Source organism: Ochotona princeps, chromosome 26 (genome assembly GCF_030435755.1).
Source record: "Ochotona princeps isolate mOchPri1 chromosome 26, mOchPri1.hap1, whole genome shotgun sequence".
NCBI classification, from domain to species: domain Eukaryota; kingdom Metazoa; phylum Chordata; class Mammalia; order Lagomorpha; family Ochotonidae; genus Ochotona; species Ochotona princeps.
The window spans coordinates 8,818,845-8,836,952 of NC_080857.1; the positions used below are offsets into that span (position 1 = coordinate 8,818,845).

The following is an 18,108-nucleotide window of genomic DNA, read 5'->3' on the forward strand; positions in this document are numbered from 1 at the left end:
CACCATATGCCACCATTAATTCTTTCTCGTTGATTTCTGGGAAGATACATGACTGCATATTCTGATGCAATTTTTGAGGTCTTTTGAAAATCAAATGACGACGTGGTTCGCCATATGGGGCTTTGTTATTTAAAAGAGCGCATTCGAAAGTACAAGAGTGCAAACTGAAAATTGGACCTGTTAGCTACGGGGGTGGGGGGCTTGGAGGGTATGCGTGGGCAAAGTGTTTAAAGGGCGGTTTTAAGCACAGGCACATTTCCAACCCCCCTTTCTTTCCTTCGCGTGGTAATTTTTTTTTTTTTTTTTTTTTTTGCAAGCTCCGTCTCTTAGCGTCTCAAGTGCACCGGGCAGCCCCTCCGAAGGCCAGTTCCTGCCCAGGGCTGCATGGACGCCTGGGCTGCAGACACCAACATCTGCCTTCGGAGTTCACTTGCAAGCCGGCGTCTTCCTGGTAACGTCTTCTGCCAGCATGTGACATTCCGCTCCGGCTCGTCCGCGCGCACACACCACACACACACACACACACACGCACACACACTACACACCCAACGCCCCGTGGCCGCCCGGGCCAGGGGCAGCCGGCTGTTTTCGGTTTTCCTCGGGGATCCTCGGCGCTCTCGAGCTGCATGCCTGCGGTACGTGCGGGCTGCCGCCGGGGCCGTGGGGCGGGCAGCAGGCGGGCAGCAGGCGGGCAGCAGGAGGGCGCTCGGCGCGCGCTAGGACCCAGCAGGGCTCCGGGCCCGGGTGGGGAGCCTCGCCGCCGACCCCGGGCGGGCGCCGGGCGCTGGAGCCGGGGTTCCGGCCGCGATCGGCTGCAGCTCGGCCGGGAGACGGCGCGACCCGGCGGCGGGGCCAGCCGCGAGTCCACGCCGCCGCAGCCCCCGACGCGGCCGCGAGAAGCAGCGCGGGGGGGGGCAGGCGATCGAAGGTAACGAAATTGGGGCTCATTTCCTGCCTCCCCGCCCCTCGCTCTGGTTTAGCATTGTCATGCGAAGCCCTCCCCGCCCGGGCTGCTGCATTTTGGGGGGCACCCTTTGGTGTTTGGGGAGAAGATTCCCCCGCGTCGTCCCGTCACCCCCCGCCCCCCGCGCCGCCTTATTTCCACCTGGTTTCCGATTGATTTATAGCTTGTAGTCCCAGTGGGAAGGATCCAGGCTTGCCAAGTTGCTTATTTTCATTAGTTTTCTCTCAAAAGTAAGTTCATTACCCACCCACCCTCCAAAAAAAAAAATCTCAAATTTCTAATAGTCATTTTCTAAAAAAAATTTTTGATTACAAATATATGTAAAAATGAGCAAATAATGGGTGACACTCAGCTCTTGACTTCTGGGGAAATCCACTTTCTTAGCTCCCCAGGCGTTGACTTCTATTTTCAAGCAACCAACGTGGGAGAGGTGTAGTTTGGCTCGCCCAGGAGTTTTTTTTTTTTTTTTTTTTTTTTTTTTAAACAGCATGGCTGGTCGCAACTGTTTGACTATCAGTTGTAAACAGAGTGTTGTCAGATCTACGGCTTTCCAGTCCTGTAGCTGGCTATCGTGATACGACATGCCCAGAGTCGAGTTCCCCGTGGAGGGCACCCATACTATTTCTCTTTTTGGGGGGGGGGGACGGTGCGTGTGCAGGCAAGAATCCTGTCTCCAGGAGAAAGCCCTGCCTACTGGTCAGTGAGACCCAAGAGATGGATTTTTCAGGCTGTGTTTATACTCCGGGGATGACATGTGGGAGAGGGCGTCTTCGTTTCTCTGGGCTGGGGCGCGTGTAGCCTCCCCGCCCCCTGTCACAGGCTGTGCCTCAGGTGACACATTTGCAAGCAGTTGGGACTTAGGGTAGCTTGGTGTGGCCAGCAGTGGTCTACCCGATCTCCCTGGTTGGAGCTGTCCTAGCCAGACGCGACTGGTTCCTGGAAGGGGGAAAGGAAATCGTGGTCTCCTCATCCAAGGAGGAGATCCTATTCTGTTCCTTTTGTTCCTGGTGTTCATTGATCCGCCAGCTCTGCCTTGGGGAGGGCTGGGCAGCTCGGAGGGTTCGGAGCTGGGAGCACGGCACAGAGTCCTCTTCTCTCTGCCACTGATTGGTCAGCCAGATGGAGACTTAGGAAAACAGTCCCCGAACGCCTTCTTTTGCAGTCCAGGCTTCTGCAAGACTGATTGGTTAATGCGGGTGCCGCCGGGGCTCCAGATACCCTTTTATGCGGAATGCTTGGGGTTGGCATTTGTCTCCAGATAAAGCAGGCCATTTTGGTGGCCAGTCTCAAGGCAGACGTCAGCTCAGGAGTGCGCCCGCCACTTTGCAATTCCTTCTCAATGGTTGCTGCTCCCACGAGTTGTAAGATGCAAAGTTGTGCAACTCAGGATCGATCCCTCCTCCCCCTTCCCCTCACCGGCTCAAGGGGCATCCTTGGAGGGCTGGGTGCACAACCATGTGGTTATTTTGTTCATCAGTGCCTCGTGCTTTGCTGTGTTTCACACATCGGATTCTAAGTCTGTAAGGGAAAGGAAAACACAATGAAGAGAGAGAGAGAGAGAGAGAGAAGGAGAGAGAGCGCGCGCAAGCAGGCAAAATCAGCGTGCGCACTGTTACCAGAAATTGTGGAATCTGCTGGGAGGAGGATGCCTGCATTTCCAAGAAAAGGGGCGTTCTGGACCACAGAAAAATGTGAATCAGTAAAGCGGGGTGAGGTGCTGTATCTGTATGAGAGAAAAAGGGGAGGCCCATGTCCATCCTCTTCGGAGGCTTCCCAGTGCCTCCTGACTGAAACACCGTCCCAGAAGTTGCTCAGCGTAGAAACACTTTTCTGATTGGCTTAAACATTTAGACACAGGAAGTGGATGGTATCTAATAACCGAGGAGTGGAGACACGGTTGTCATGGAAACCGAGCAAGGTAACCCCACCCCCCACTCCACATCCATCCACTGCCGCCACCACCACCCCATGCCTGTCATCAGATGCCTGGAGACCATACCGGCTCCTGTGAGCTGAGCTTCTTCCCCAGCGTCTGTTGAAACCCGAGTCTGTGCCAGTCAAATCAAGGTCATTTTACAACAACAACTAAAAATGTAGCTTCCCGGCTTGCATAGCGGTATTTTTTTTTTATTGAAAATATTTGTGCTAAAAGCCTTTAAAGCCAGAATGGGCACTTGTGCTTGCTTAGCATTTTTGCTAACTCTGAGTTGCCCCGGTGAGGGCTTGAGCTCTGAGCACTTCATGGAGGACTCAAGCTGATCTGTGTGTACGGCTGGCTGGCTACGGCGGGAACCCAGCTCAGGCGAGCCTTCAGGAGGGGGCTCTTACCTGGGGCTGGAGTGCTGGAGGGGTTCAAAGCTGAGCTAAGGCAATTGAACTTAAAAGAACTGTGGCGTTTTGGAACTGTGCCCCGAGGCTGTGTGTGCAGGGGGAAATGGAGACTGGGGACGTGAGCTAGGCTTCCAAACTGCCAGGACGGTTATCTGGTTGACTTAGAAAACTTTCCTCTTTTGTGGATAGGGAAGAGTGATTTTATTTTCAGGATGGCTGGAAGGTGCCCAAGATCAAAGTTGCAGATGTTTTCAATATCTTGGTGGTGATTTCTCCAAGGAGTATAAAGAAGGGGGAAGCTTTGGAGCGCGTGTGCCTCCTGGCTCTGACGAAGGAAAAGCAAAACCAACAGTGCAGGAGGGCCTCTCCTAAATGTTGCCTTTGAGGGTGGACATGGAACCTGGCACACAGAGAGCAAACAGTGACTGTGGTTTCTTCATTGTTCAGGGACGGTCTACGAATTTTCATTTCTTGATAGTCTCTTAGAAATATCTTCCTTCCAGTCATGGTAATTTATAGCACCCTCTTGGTCTATCTTAATTGAAATGGTCCGTTTTGAAACTTACTCAATCAACAGAATATTTTTGTTAAGGAGCGCCAAACTGCTTGGTTTTCATCAATGAATTAATTGCAGGGGGGAGGGATGAAGCCCAATCCTCACTCTGTAGTAATGTTTATCTCCTGTCCCCCTTGGAGGCCTTGCAAGTGATACAACATCATTTGGCTGATGTCTCTGGTGCTTCTTGCTCCCCTACTTGAAGGATTAGGATTTTGCGAAGAAGGTTACGCTTAATGGCACGATGGGTCTCTTTAAGCAAAGAATTTCCTGCAGGGAGCTTTCTTATCTGCACATGTGTTCATTGGCAGGAAGCATGGCAGTTGCTTGTTTTTGCAAACTGAAGGAAATGAATGGGATTTGTTGGTTTCTAGAATCTACCTTCATTCTCCATTGTGAAATAGCTTTCTCAGGACACTTTGAGAAGTGCAACTAATTCACTCCTTAAGTCTTCAGTATTTCTGTTTCCTTCTTTATGACTTTAGGATTAAAGAACTAGATTGTGACACTGCTATGCTCAACTTGTCTCACTGATATAAATGAAGAAAGTGTTTAATACAGTTCCAGTTCATTTTCAATTGTCAAGTGGTCGCATACTGTCCAAACCTCTGGTGTTTTTTTGATGACTGTTGCCAACCAATCACCCATGTTGATGTTGGAGCAGTGTGGACAGATAAAGAGAAAGGCAGCGTCATTCTTCTCTTGGCTTATAGGAAGAAGGTCCAGAAAGAACGTGTCAGGTGCGTGCCAACCTCGGGGGTGAGTGGGCTTAGAGGCCTTACTGCCAGCTGGGAGTGCGAAGGAGATAAACAAACCTATATTTTGAAAGGATTCACCATGCAAAAGTCTGGATATATTTTGGATATTGAGAATAAGCATATTTAATTGTTTCAACTCATCTAAGTTTCCAATTCTGCAGGAGGGAAAAGGTGAATTTCTTTACAGGAAAATCAGTGCCTACTCCCCCATTTCAGAAAACATCCTGATGAGGGGCCAAGAGTACTAGGAAGAGAACCACCAATTGTGATGATTTTCACATCTTTTTGTAGACATAATAATTTTTATATATATGTAATATATATTTATATTGGAAAGGCAGATTTGCGGAAAGAAGGAGAGATAGAGATGAAGAACTTTAATCCGCTGGTTCACTCCCCAAGTCGCCTCAATGGGCATTGCCGAGCCGATCCAAAGCCAGGTGCCAGGAGCTTCTTCCCGGTCTCCCACGTGGGTGTGCAGGGTCCCAAGGCTTTGGGCCATTCTCTGCTGCTTTCCCAGGCTATAAGCAGGAAGCTGGAAGGGAAGTGGAGCAACTGGGACATGAACCGGCACCCATATGAGATCCTGCTGGCTTCAAGACGATCATGCTGGGCCCTGTAGGCATAATTTTCATTTGCAGACAAAATCTTATTTTGTATTTAGCAGCAAATGAAACCTCGTGCAAGAATTTAATCCTCACTTTTACCTTCACAGTTTTAAGGGGATGCCTGTGAACAGCAGAGCAGGGAGAAGATAACAATTTGGTATATTTTAGACATCCCTGTGAGGTCTACCTGCCTGTGGGAAAAGATTAGTTGCTGTGGCTATCCCAAGTCCTGGACTAGTCTACACTGAGAAGTGAAAGATGTGTTCTTAGGGCTTACTAAACAAACCCTCCTTTCTTCTAAGTTGTGAGAGCATTTCATAGAGATGTCTGGGGTTAACTGGTTACAGCTTTACTGGAGTGCGTGGAGCTGTTCCATCACTGTTATTCTATTAGTGAGTGAAGATAATTTCACATTAAGTGTCATTCATGAAATGGAAAGTTTGCCAAGCTCTATAAATCTGCTTGGCAGACTTCGTGTTTTGAGTGTTGAGTAAAATGATAACACACAGATGATATTTGAATATCATCAAATATATTCACATTATCTTCCCTGTGGTGAAATTGTCCTGAAATGACACCATTGTGACCAGGCTCAGATCACCCCTTTCCATGCCAGCAGTTTTACACGCCAGAGTTTTCTAGGGGGCCAGGCAGAAGACTCCCCTTCAGTGCCACTGCTGATTTCTACAGCTGCTTGGTTCCTGTGTGCCTGGGGGCACAGACAAGGAGAACCCAGCAGAGACTCGAGTCTAACTGTGTGTGGTAGAGCTGTGTGTCCTCTGAGACCCACAGCCTGGCTTTGGCCATCACTTCCCGGAGGCCATGCTGTTGAGGAATCCGTGCAAGTAGGATGAACAGACGCTGCTGCTCTGCCTTCTCCCCGGTGCTTCTCTTACATCTGCCTGGTTTCTGCGACCCGCACAGGGTTGCGGATGGCAGGTCAAGCAGCAAGATTTCAGAAGTCCGCAGACCTTCCAAGAGTTTGTGCATGCACACACACACGCACACACACACGCACACACACACACGCACACACACACACACGCACACACGCACACACACACATGCACACACACACAGACACACGTGCACAGACACACATGCTTGAAAAGCTAGTGGAAAGTTGGAATGAAACGATAAGTTTATATTTTGAAATCTATGTATAGTTTTACTCATACAAGGAATTTTCCATGAATTCTTTGAAGACCCCTTGTTAACATGGATTTCAGAATTTTTTTGGTACAAAATAAACAAGCTTTTGATTCCATTTTTCATAATCTTCAAAATGTATTCTGTAGCTATTTCTGTGTAAACATACATATATGAAAACATTTCCTCTATGAAAATGAAACTAATGTAAGCATGAAACAGCTGGCCATGGTAGTGGATGAAAGTGGTCGGGGCTGACTTGTGCTTGGTGAGTTCCGTGGGAGGCAGCTGTCACATTTGGACTGCTTGAACCATCTCATTTCTCCTCCAACCTGGATTTCAAAGAAGAGCTAATGTGTAGAGCCAGAGATAACCAAGGGAGCTGCTTCAAGGCGTATGTGCTGATAGGGAAAGTATTTCTTGGGGAGTAAGGACCGAGTTTGCGTGTCCTTGGGGACTCTTCTGTTTGAAATCCAGAGTGCGTACCTCACCAGGACATTTCTAAACCTGGGGATGGAAGAATTCTCCAAAGATTACACACTGTGGGTCCAGGACCTTTGAAAATGCTACCCCCGTAAGCCTCAGAGAGTAGCAAGTCCCCGGGAGAGACGTTAGTGTACCAGGCAAGGTTATTAGACTCTTCACACTCTGGAAACTTCCTGATTCAGCAAACTTAGTGTTTTTGCAGCCTTCAAAATGAAACTAATTGCAATTGGCCTTCTCCATCTGTGACTTCCACATCCTGAAACTAACAGGTTGAAAGTGTTTGGGAAGCAATTGTATCTGTTCTAAGCGTGTATAGGCTGTTTGTTCCTGGTCATTATTCTCTTTACAGTAGTAGAAAGTAATGTCTGTTTATATAGCATTTACACGGTATTGGGCATCATCAGTAGTCTAGAAGTGATTTAAGGTGTGTGTGAGAATATGCATAGGTGATATGCAAATTGCTATGCTATTATATAGGTCAGACCTGGGCCTCCTTGGATCGTGGTATCTCCGGGAGGTGCTGGCATCAGTTGCCTGTGACTACTGAGCGACAACTGTGCTCTATCATGATCAGGTAATAAATGTCTCTAAGCAGACATAGTTGTGTGTGTCCCTTGACTAGCCTTAGCATTTCGCATTGTCTCTGGAAAAAGGAATAAGTGGCTCTGGGTTGTTTTGGTAGTTGTCAGTGATGTAAAAATGTTCTCATCAGATATTGTTTCCTCAGTTGTTTTCTGTGCTTTTTATTATAACCTGCTATTAATATTGTATGTTATAACCTGGTATTAATACTGACTAATGATGGTAGACATGAGCATCCCATCCCGTGATGAACGTCATGGTGCTGCCTGCCGAGGGCTGCATCTTCTGAGATAGCTAACTGCTTCTCAACCCCTCGACTCCAAATCTCTCTCTCCTTACTGTAACTCTGCCTTTCAAATAAACAAAATAAATCTTAAAAAGAAAGAGAAGGAGATGGCATCTTTCCCCATAGATAACATCAGGCTAAGCCAAGGAGAATCGTGTCTGGCCACAAGTGGGATTTTGCTGTTCAACCTTCCAGGTGCCCAAGTCTGACTAGGACATTTCAGATCCTTGTCAGTGACTATTTCTTTTCGTTCAAGAGCTACTGATTTATTTGAAAGGCAGAGCTACAGAGAGAGAGAATGAGGGAGGGAGAATGGGAAATCCACCCACTGGTTCACTTCTCACAGTGTTTGTGTTAGGCCAGGCCAAAGCCAGGAGCCCAGGAACTGAAGGGCCAAGCGCTTTGACCATGTTCCACTGCTGTCGCAGGCACACGCAGAGATCGGAAATGGAGCAGTCCGAACTGGAATCAGCACCTCTGCGGGATGCCAGTGTTGCAGGCGGCAGCTTAAGCCACTGTGCCACAGCCCCAGCCCCTAGTGCCTATCTTCAGGATTTCCTTGCAGACATATCTGAGAAATCAAAGAAAACCACAGAATAGGGTTTTCCTAAACTACCAAAGTATTCGGCTCAACTTTTGGTGGCAGATTTCCTAGACAACATTCACTTTTACAAAAAAAAAAAAATTCTATATGGACTGCTCTGCCGCTCACGGGTGCAAATCCAGTGACATCCCCTTAATCTCTCAGAATAAAAAGCAGTTGGTTTAGGTCATCACGTGAGCAGAATGTCCAGTATTTTTTTTTCCTTTTTTTGATGTATTGATTTGAAAGGCAGGGCTGCAGGAAGAGAGAGAGAGAGAGAGAGAGAGAGAGAGAGAGAGAGATCCTTCAACTTCTGGTTCATTCCCCGAGTAGCCACAACAACCAGAGCTGAGCCACATCTAAGCTAGGAGCCAGGAGCTTCATCCAAGAGTCCCATGTGAGTGTCAGGGGCCCAACCCCTTGGGCCATCTTCTGCTACTTTGTGCAGGCCGTCAGCAGGGAGCTGGATCCAAAGTAAAGCAGCTGGGACTCCAACTGACACCCATAAAGGTTGCTGACAGTGCAGGCAGCAGCTTAGCCCACTATGCCACAGTGCCAGCCCTCAGGATTTCTAACTTGCCCCCCACCCTACTCCTATGCAAATCCCATAGGTTTTTGCAGAGATCACGTAGAGGAGGAGGAGGCCGGCTTCCTCCCCAGCCACACAGGCAGCTCCGCTTTTGCGTCAGCATAGGGCAAAGCCAAGTCATCAGCAGAGAACCCCGCCATGCCTGGTGTCCACGTGACGGGTTGGAACTCACAGCGGAGCAGATGTAGACATCTTGCGGGAGGCATATGCCTGATATTTCCTGATGCTCTTGAAATGTGTACAGGTGAATGATCAGAACTCGAAGGGATTAGTTCCTGTTTCACAGGTGTAATGTCATGTGGATGAAATTGTTGTAAAGAATTGATTAAAGCAAAGTGCTAAAGACATATACGTGCAAATTTGGGAACATGGATTTTGCACGTTCGGTGCACAGCTGCTCCGCACGTGTGGCATTCCAGGAGCTTTGCCTCGTGGTAGGGGTCAGTGGCAGCCAGGAGACATCCCCACAGGCGGCTCCTTGGGAGTGTGTGTTCTAGCCTGATACAGATGGAGTCAGATACACCTACCCTAAGCTCCTTCCTAGAGGCATCCTGCCTTTTGCTTTAGCTCAGAGCCAAACAGCACAATGCAGCGATGGCTTGGGTACTTTGGAGATGGCCCAGGAAGACACCTGGACACATGTGGGAGGTGTCACATCCTGGGCAGATGTCATCCTGATGTGTTACATACTGATGAACCCCAACGTAATTGTCAATCGAAAATGTGGAATCCACGTGACCTCCCAAGCTTCCTAGTTCTGCAGTACAGGGCACTGCAGGACATCAGTGGTGTCTCCTGTGACCATGCGGTGACCTAGAACTACACTCATTGCTGGCCACTGCTGTGGCCCAGCACTACAGGCAGGATTGGATCACGTAGCACTAGCCCTAGCAAAGATCCATATTCAGAATTTGAAGGCGATTTTTACTGGATGCCCCCAGGCTTTTGCACCATTGGAAAAAGGGAAAACTTGCAAACTGAGTCATCTGTAAGTCAGGGTTGGCCTGAGGGGAGTTTTCAAGGGCCTGGGCCCCAGGCCTCCTGGACCATACTGAGAACCTGCCAGGACTGCTTGCTAAGGAGCACCGATCCCAGCACTTGAGGTCTGCATGCTGGCCTGGACCTGCCAGAATGTTCTCAGGAGCTCCTGGGCCCCGTTGAGAGCCACCGGAGGTCAGTGTGTACGCTGGGCAGCAGAAACCAGGGTGCCAGCAGCTTGTGCGCCACCCACAGCCCTGGAACTGTAGATATCTTTGAAGAAGCATCCTTTTTAACAGTCTTTTGAAGCGCATGAAGATCTTGGACAGGTAGCTTATTTTCCATCACAAAGAGTGGGAAGAAGAGAAGAGGCCAGAGTGCAGGGTCTGAGTGTGCCAGAAGATGTGGCCAGCAGTTCTTTCTTTTTTTAAAAAAGATTTATTTATTTTTTTATTGGAAAGGCGGATATACAAAGAGGAGAGACAGGAAGATCTTCCATCTGATGGTTCATTCCCCAAGCGGCTGCAACGGCTGGAGCTGAGCCAATCTGAAGCCAGGAGCCTCCTCCAGGTCTCCCACGCGGGTGCAGGGTCCCAAGGTTTTGGGCCGTCCTCGACTTCTTTCCAAGGTCACAGGCAGGGAGCTGGATGGGAAGCAGGGCTGCCGGGATTAGAACCGGCGCCCATATGGGATACTGGCACGTTCAAGGCAAGGACCTTAACCACTACGCTATTGCGCTGGGCCCAGCAGTTCTCTTGTTCTCTGTTAGAATCACTAGCCTTGTTGCCTGGGTTATAAAACCTGGGCACCATTAGCTTTCCCTCCCCCGCATCTCATTGACCACTGGACTCCTTGATCCCTGCTTCCCTGTGATCCACCTTGTGGTCAGCTCCCAGGCTTGAGTTCTGGTGCTTTCCTCCAAGAATGCTGCCCGTAACCTTGGGGGAGCCCCTTCCTCTGGGCTCCTTCCTTCGTCCACACCCTCGACCTCTAACTCCCGAAGTAGGCTGCGGAGTAAGACTTGTGTTTCCACACCTTGCCTCTGCCACTCACAGCCATGTGGTCTTAAGTGAATTCCAGCCTAAGACTCAATAATGCGGAAATAAAACTCAGTAATGTGGAAATCCTGAAAGGATTATTGTGAAGGTCAAACCCCACAGTCCCCGAGAAGCGCTTGGCTCGGTGTCTGTGACATCCTTACCACCCAACTGAGAGCAGCTCTTTCCTTGTTTTGTATTTTGGTTCATGTTGCTTGCTGGGTCGCTCATCTTCCAAGAACCCACCTACGTGTCTGTCCCTCCCGGCCTATCTTTCCAGTCTTTTGTAATATGAGCTTACCATTGCTCTGCAGGGAATCCTGCCCCAGGCTCGGGTGTATTCACCTCCTTGCTCATCCTGAGCCTTTCAGCTTCCCTGCCTCTGTGCATATTGTTTCCGGGACACACCATTTTAATTTTCTTGGTTGTTAGTAAGATTGAGTACCACTGCATATGATTATTGGTCATATGTATTTCTTCGCTTGTCAAATGTACAATACCTGTCGTGTTAGTCTTGATTCTTTCCACCGTTTTTGTTTGCTTGTCGTGAGGCAGGCACATCAGTTTATTGGTCTTGTGATTTGTTCTTTACTTGAGAGGCCGAGACACCAAGAGAGAAAGACGAGTAGAGAGCTCCTCTCCGCTGGTCCACAACCCAAACGCCAGGAAACTCCCCGAAGGCCAAAACCAGCAGCCAGAAGCTCAATCCAGACTTGCCCGGGGTAAGAGGAACCTGACTGCTTAGGCTGCCAAGGTTGCCTTCCGGTGTCTGCATGAGCATGAAGCTGGAGTGGGGCACCAGTCAGAGGCAGTCAAACACGGCTAGTCTCGCACGGGACTCAGGCGTCCTGCCCGGGGTCTTCACTGCGCGGGACTCAGGCGTCCTGCCCGGGGTCTTCACTGCGCGGGACTCTGGCGTCCTGCCCGGGGTCTTCACTGCGCACGACTCAGGCATCCTGCCCGGGGTCTTCACTGCGCGGGACCCAGGCGTCCTGCCCGGGGTCTTCACTGCTACACGGAATCCTTGACCCCTGCATTTTTATTTTTTATTCCATGTGCACACACATACATATACGCATACCATCTGTTATGTTTATTATAGATATGTCAGATTATATATGAAAGTTTCTGCATTCAGACATAGTGCTGATAATGAACATATGCTGGAAATAGACCTAACAATTATTTGCTGTGTCAAAAGTTGTACATACATTTTAAAAACTGGACTTGATCTCGGAGCTGTTGTGATAGCTCAACTAAGCTAATTCGCTGCCTCCAAGTACCGGGTTCGCACATAGGCACCTGTTCATGTCCTGGTTGCTCCACTTCCCTTCCAGCTCCTTGCTTATGGCCTGGGGTAGCAGCAGAGAATGGCCCAAAGCCTTGGGACCCTGCACCCACGTGGGAGACCTAGAAGAGGCTCCTGGCTCCTGGCTTTGGATCAGCTCAGCTCCAGCCTTTGTGGCCATTTGGGAAGTAAACCAGTGGATGGAAGATCTCTGTATCTCCTTCTCTCTGTAAATCTGCCTTTTCAGTAAAGAAAAAAAAAAAATACAGCAGCAGGAGCGGCTGCCAGGGGCTGGTCCTCCAAGCGTGCGGGGCCTCCCTTCCCCGCTGGGCACATCTCCCACCAGGACAGAACGCATGCTGTGACCCGTGAGCCACAGATCACCCAAGAGAAACAAATGAGCCAAAAAGAAATCAATCTTAGGTGTTTGTGCAGAAACTTAAGATTTCTTTAGCTTACCATAATTTTATATTATCATCAGTTCTTTCCATTTTTTATTCAACCACGTATGTGGTTTGCAAAATGTTGACAATCCTGTGTGTTTGCAGTCCTTATTATTTCATTTCCATTCTGTGCGATACTGTAGACCCGCTAGTATATCCTGAGGAGACACAGTGAGCGTTGGAGCCTGAATCTTGTTCATGATCCTACAAGGACACTCTCGCTCTCCCACCCTCCACTACCAACTTAATACAGATGTTATGAAGAAATTGATCACATTTATGAAGTACTTTTAAATTTCCTATGTTGGCCAAGTGATGTTGTAAGTTATGGATGGATGTTCAGTTATTAAAATTATTTTTCTACATTTCTGGGATAAGTTAACTTAGTATGAGGATGTTTCCTTTGTATACATTTCCAAATTCACATTGAGAACAATTCCTGGGGTTTTTATATTTGGGGTGGGCCTCTGGGCTGCTGGTTGAGCCCGAATGAGACTCTCACGCCCCGCGTTGGTGTTTTTGCCTTTGAGTCTTGGCTGTCTTCCACGTCTGCACGCCTTGGGAGACGACAGCGGTGGCTCCGATGGTTGAGCCCTTGCCACCCGGTGGCTCTTGGCTCCCAGGCCTGTCTGTGGGATCTGGGGAGTAAGCTGGAAGATCCTGTCGCTTGCTCTCTCTCAAACAATTTTTTAAAAGAATGCTTACCTCCTTATCATGTGCAAAAGGTCCTACAGTTCTCATTTCTTATCAAAGTTTGGTATCAAAGCATGCCTGTCCTATGAAACAGACCGGAGTCCTCACCTTCTGTTGCCTGGAGTAGTTTATGTGGGATTAGCAGTTCCAGAATCCTCCAAATGTATGGAAAGATCCTGCTTTTTCTGGATGGGTATTTCTGAAGAGTTTTACAACTGCTAATCAGCTCCAACATTCTCTCTTTTTTTTTCTTTGATCCATTGTAATAGTTCATTCTTTTCAAGTATTTATTTCATTTTTGTTTTAACATTTGGGGGCACAGGACTGTTTGTAATAGCCTTTTCCTATGTTTTTCTAATGTTTGTACCTTCACTATTCAATTTTTATTCCTACCTTCACTTTTATGCTTGTTCATTTTTCTTAATCAGTGTCACCAGAATTTTGTTAGTTATTAGTACTGAAAAACTTACAGTGTCTACACATTTTTCTATTTCATTTCTACTTGTACCTTCTTTCTTTTTACTGCTTCGTATTTATCTTTTTTCCCCCAACTTCCTGACAGCTTGGTTCATTCATTTTGAAGTCTTCATTTCTAGTTTAGATATATAAGCTATGATTTTTTTTTTTCTAAGTACCGAGTTAGCTCTATCTTGTAACATTTTCCCCACGGCTTTGTCATTACTGTTTAGCTCTAAATAACTTAACACTTGTACAATAACTTTTTCTTTGTCCTGTGAGTTTATTTAAAAGAGTTTTGTTTCCATTTTCCAAATCTATGGTATAATTTTGAGTTATCGTTGGTTATTGTATTCATTCACTGTTACTTTAAAATGCCCAAGAGGAGCTGCTTGGGAAAGAAGGCTTTATCTCAGCTCCCTGAGTGAGACTGTGGCAGCAGGTGGTCCCATGGTCTAGTGTCCCACGGAAGCTGGCGAAGGTATGTGGGCACGTTCACAGAGGAGGCTGCAGGAAGAGAGAGAACCTAAACTTGAATTCCAGTCATCAAACCTTCTGCGGGAACCCTCCTGCAGGGAGGCTGAGGCCCCCCAGTGACTCAGAGGCTTCCACAGACCCACCCCCTGGCCACCACAAGCAGATCAAGTCTCCATTGTTCCGTCCTCCACTCTCAACCTGCAGACTTGAAATGATTGCCTGAGTTTTAGGGAAAACAAATCCTGCTGTATCCCTGACAATTATTTGTAGCCATTGCATTTTGGTCATAGAATATACTCCTCGGCTGTAGAATAGGCGCAATACCAACCTCTTAACATGAAATTAAGCTTATTAATGAGATTGTGCAAATCTCTATCTATAATGATTCTTTGCTTCATTTTTTATTGAGATTTATTAAAATATCCTGCTAAGAGAGATTGCCATTTTAAGAAGATATATTTTGAAGTGATTGTATTTGATGTTAGAATTCTTCTATATTTTTGGAGAATTTCATCTTTTATTTTTCTGAAATGGTGCTCTTTAATTGCAGTACTTTTTGTGCTAAAGTGTGTTTTGTTTGATGTGAATGTAGTAGGATATGAGTAAATTCCGTTTGATTAATTTTTCCTGATACTTGGTTTTTCATTCTTTGTATGACATATAACTGGATATTATCTTATGCACTCTGTAATTATCTTTTAAGTGAAATATATAATATATTGTATTTATTGTAATAACCAAGAAGTTCCAGTTTATTCCCTCATCCTATTTTTCTTTTCCAACTTTCCTACCTTTTCTATGATTTTCTGTTCTCTTTCATTTGAATAGATTTATTATGTAGTATATTTCATTACAGTATTTTGAAGGTTTTACGCTGTATTCTAATCCTCTAAGTGGTCTTCTAGAAATTTTAGTACGCATCGTTACAAAGTCCAGCAAGAACTGATACGTTTGGTTAGACTGTTTACCCTCAATCACTGTTCCCTCAGCTTAGGTTTCACTTCTCTCAGAGCTGAAATGTTATTTTAGATGGAAAATATTTGTTTGTTCAAATTTACTTTGCTTATACCTGCTTGCTTGTAACCCCCCATCACTTCTCAGGTCTCATTTAGTGAGGATAAATTGATGAAAAAACATTTTGAGATATTCTGTGGGAGAAAATAGACACTTTCTACTGAATATCTATTTCCTGGCTCTTAGAATGAAATCTTGATGGATATAAAATATATTTTTGCTAGGTATAAAATTGAAGTTATTTTCTCTCTGTGACTTCAAGGTGTCCGTTTGCTTTATGGCTTCTTCTGCTGCTCCGTCAGTGCTAGGTCTAATTGCCGTAGTGAGTACCTTATGACTATTTAAAGAGGTATTTATTGGAGCAGGTGTTATGATGAGGCAGACTGGGCCACTGCTTGTTGCACCTACATCCGGTATCAGATTGCCAGTGTGAGTCCTGGTTGGCCCATGCTTCCCATCCAGCTTCCTGTGCAGGCACTGTGGGAGGCAGCAGGTGGTACCTGGATCCCTGCCACCAAGGTGGGAGACCTGGATGGAGACCCTGGCTCCTGGCTTCATGCCAGCCCCAGCCTTGCTGTTATGGGTATTTGGGAAGTGAAGTAGCAGATGAAAGATCTCTCTTTGTATCTTTCTCTGTCACACTGCCTTGTGAATGAATAATTAGCTATTTGAAGAAAAAAAAGATTTCTTTTATTCTTAGATACAGTATCTAGATATGCATTTCTTGCTGTTGCTCCTCTTGGGGATGTTGGAGGCCTTGTGAACTTGCGAAATGACTGTTTCGGTCATCTCTGGAAGATTCTCAGCCTCTGTCTCTGCTCTGTATTCCTTCTCTCCAGCTATCAGATGGTCAACTGGAATATCTTAGACTTTTCCCCCCTTTGTCTTCTCTATTTTCACCTGTTTTTCTTATGAAGAGGTCTTTGAAAAGCTCATGAGAAACACAGATCATGAAAAACTGTATGTGGATTGTATCAAGATAAACTTATCCTCCAACTCCATTTTTTAAAAAAGATTTATTTATTGTTATTGCAAAATCAGATAAACAGAGAGGAGGAGAGACAGAGGAAGATCTTCCGTCTGATGGTTCACTCCTCAAGTGATCACAACGGCCAGAGCTGAGCCAATCTGAAGCCAGGAGCCAGGAACCTCCTCCAGGTGTCCCACGTTGGGTGCAGGGTCCCAAGGCTTTGGGCCGTCCTTGACTGCTTTCCCACACCACAAGAAGGGAGCTGTGGGATTAGAACTGGAGCCCATATGGGATCCCAGCACGTTCAAGGCAAGGACTTCAGCTTGGAAGTCTTTACACTTCTGTCTTTGTAGATGCATATTGTACATACATAGGCACTACAGGCTAGAAAACATCTTCAGTCTTCTTTCCTGGTTTCTGTTCATCTTACGTTGCTCATTTATGATGTATTTATTTCCTTCTCTTATCAGTTTAAATACTTAATTTATAATCTATGATGTTTTAAAACTGAAAATCTCTGTGGGTTCAGTTTGTGCACTATTGCTGCCAGGTGTCGCTTATGATGTCTTGTTCCCTTGTGTATATATGTGTGGTTTTTTTCCCAAGATTGATTTATTTTATGTATTTGAAAAGCAAAGTTCCAGAGACCAAGGGAGAGACAGAGAGAGATAAACAGATATTCCATCCATTGGTTTACTCCCCAAATGGCCATGATGGCTGGAACTGGGTCAGGCCAAATCCAGGAGCCAGGATCTTCTTCCAGGTCTCCCGTGTGAGTGCAGGGGCCATTATGTTGGGCCATTATGCATTGCTTTCCCAGGCTCATTAGCAGAGAATTCGATCAGCAAGGGAACAGCCGGGTCTTGAATCAGTGCCCATATTGGATCCTGGCACTGCAGGTGGAGACTAAGTTTACTACTCCACAATGCTCGCCTCTCTATTTGTGTTTTATTTTACTGTGAATCACTTCCCACCCGTGACATGAGTTTATGGGAACCAAACAGGTTCATCCTCCAAACCCATATGAGCGGCTGTCTTGTGGTTATTGATTTTTAGTAAAAATATGATCTCCTCTGCTTCACACCAGTTTCTTCGACTGGCAGTGTTGGTACCCAGCTGGAGCTATCTTGAGTCTTATTACGCTTTGTACCTGGTGGGTTTTGTGAGTCTCACCAACGTTATCTGCCATCCCCTGGGTCCTGCTTAGTGACAAAAACAGAAATGTAAGTTCTCCTAGTTTGTCAGATCCGTTCAAGAAGAAAATTGACATGAGTGTCTGAGTGGGCCTTATTTTCCTGTCAGCTCATGGCCCGTTTCAAATAGTTTTTTCTTTTTAAAATTTTGAAAGTTTGCATTTCACCCACTTGAAAGGAAGAGGGAGAAAAACAGAGAAAGAAACAGAGACGTCCCATCTGCCTCTCTCCTTCCTGAATTCCTACAACAGCTTGGGCTGGGCCTGGAGGAAGCCAGGAAGCAGGTGCCCAGGCCACATCTCCCACGTGGGTGGCAGAGACCCATTCACTTGAACCATTACCTACTGCCTCCCCGAGTGTGTGTAGAAGCAGCAAACTAGAATCAAGAGCCAAAGCAGGCACTGTGGTAAGGGCTGTGGCATCCAGGCAGCATCGTAATCTCTATGCCTAGTGCTCATTCCCACTTCAAACTATTTCTGAGGAAGTATTTTGGGTATCATTTTTGGTTGTTTTCCATGGAAGAATTGGCCAGGTGTTTATTCTGCTGTACAACCTGGACAGCTTCCTCCTTGCCTTCCTTCTGTAGTCACGTGCCTCACCCACAGAGTGAAGCTCCCGAGTGCAGAATGCAATAGAGGGAAGGGACAGTCGTTGTTGCCAAGGTGCC

At 46.7% G+C, this 18,108-nt stretch overlaps 1 protein-coding gene across 5 annotated transcripts in view; it reads left to right on the forward strand.

The window, feature by feature from the left end:
• The first annotated feature begins 496 nt into the window (after nucleotides 1–496).
• FOXN3 (forkhead box N3) overlaps nucleotides 497–18,108 on the forward strand; it is a 341,535-nt gene continuing 323,923 nt past the window's right edge. For 2 of the 5 annotated variants that reach the window (XM_058655362.1, XM_058655368.1), the window contains exon 1: nucleotides 497–635. The gene's annotated coding sequence lies outside the window, so the exon portion shown is untranslated. Of the gene's footprint in view, nucleotides 636–705; nucleotides 929–2,922; nucleotides 3,032–18,108 lie in introns of those variants that run through there. The other 3 variants (XM_058655369.1, XM_058655364.1, XM_058655365.1) reach the window with 3 other exon arrangements.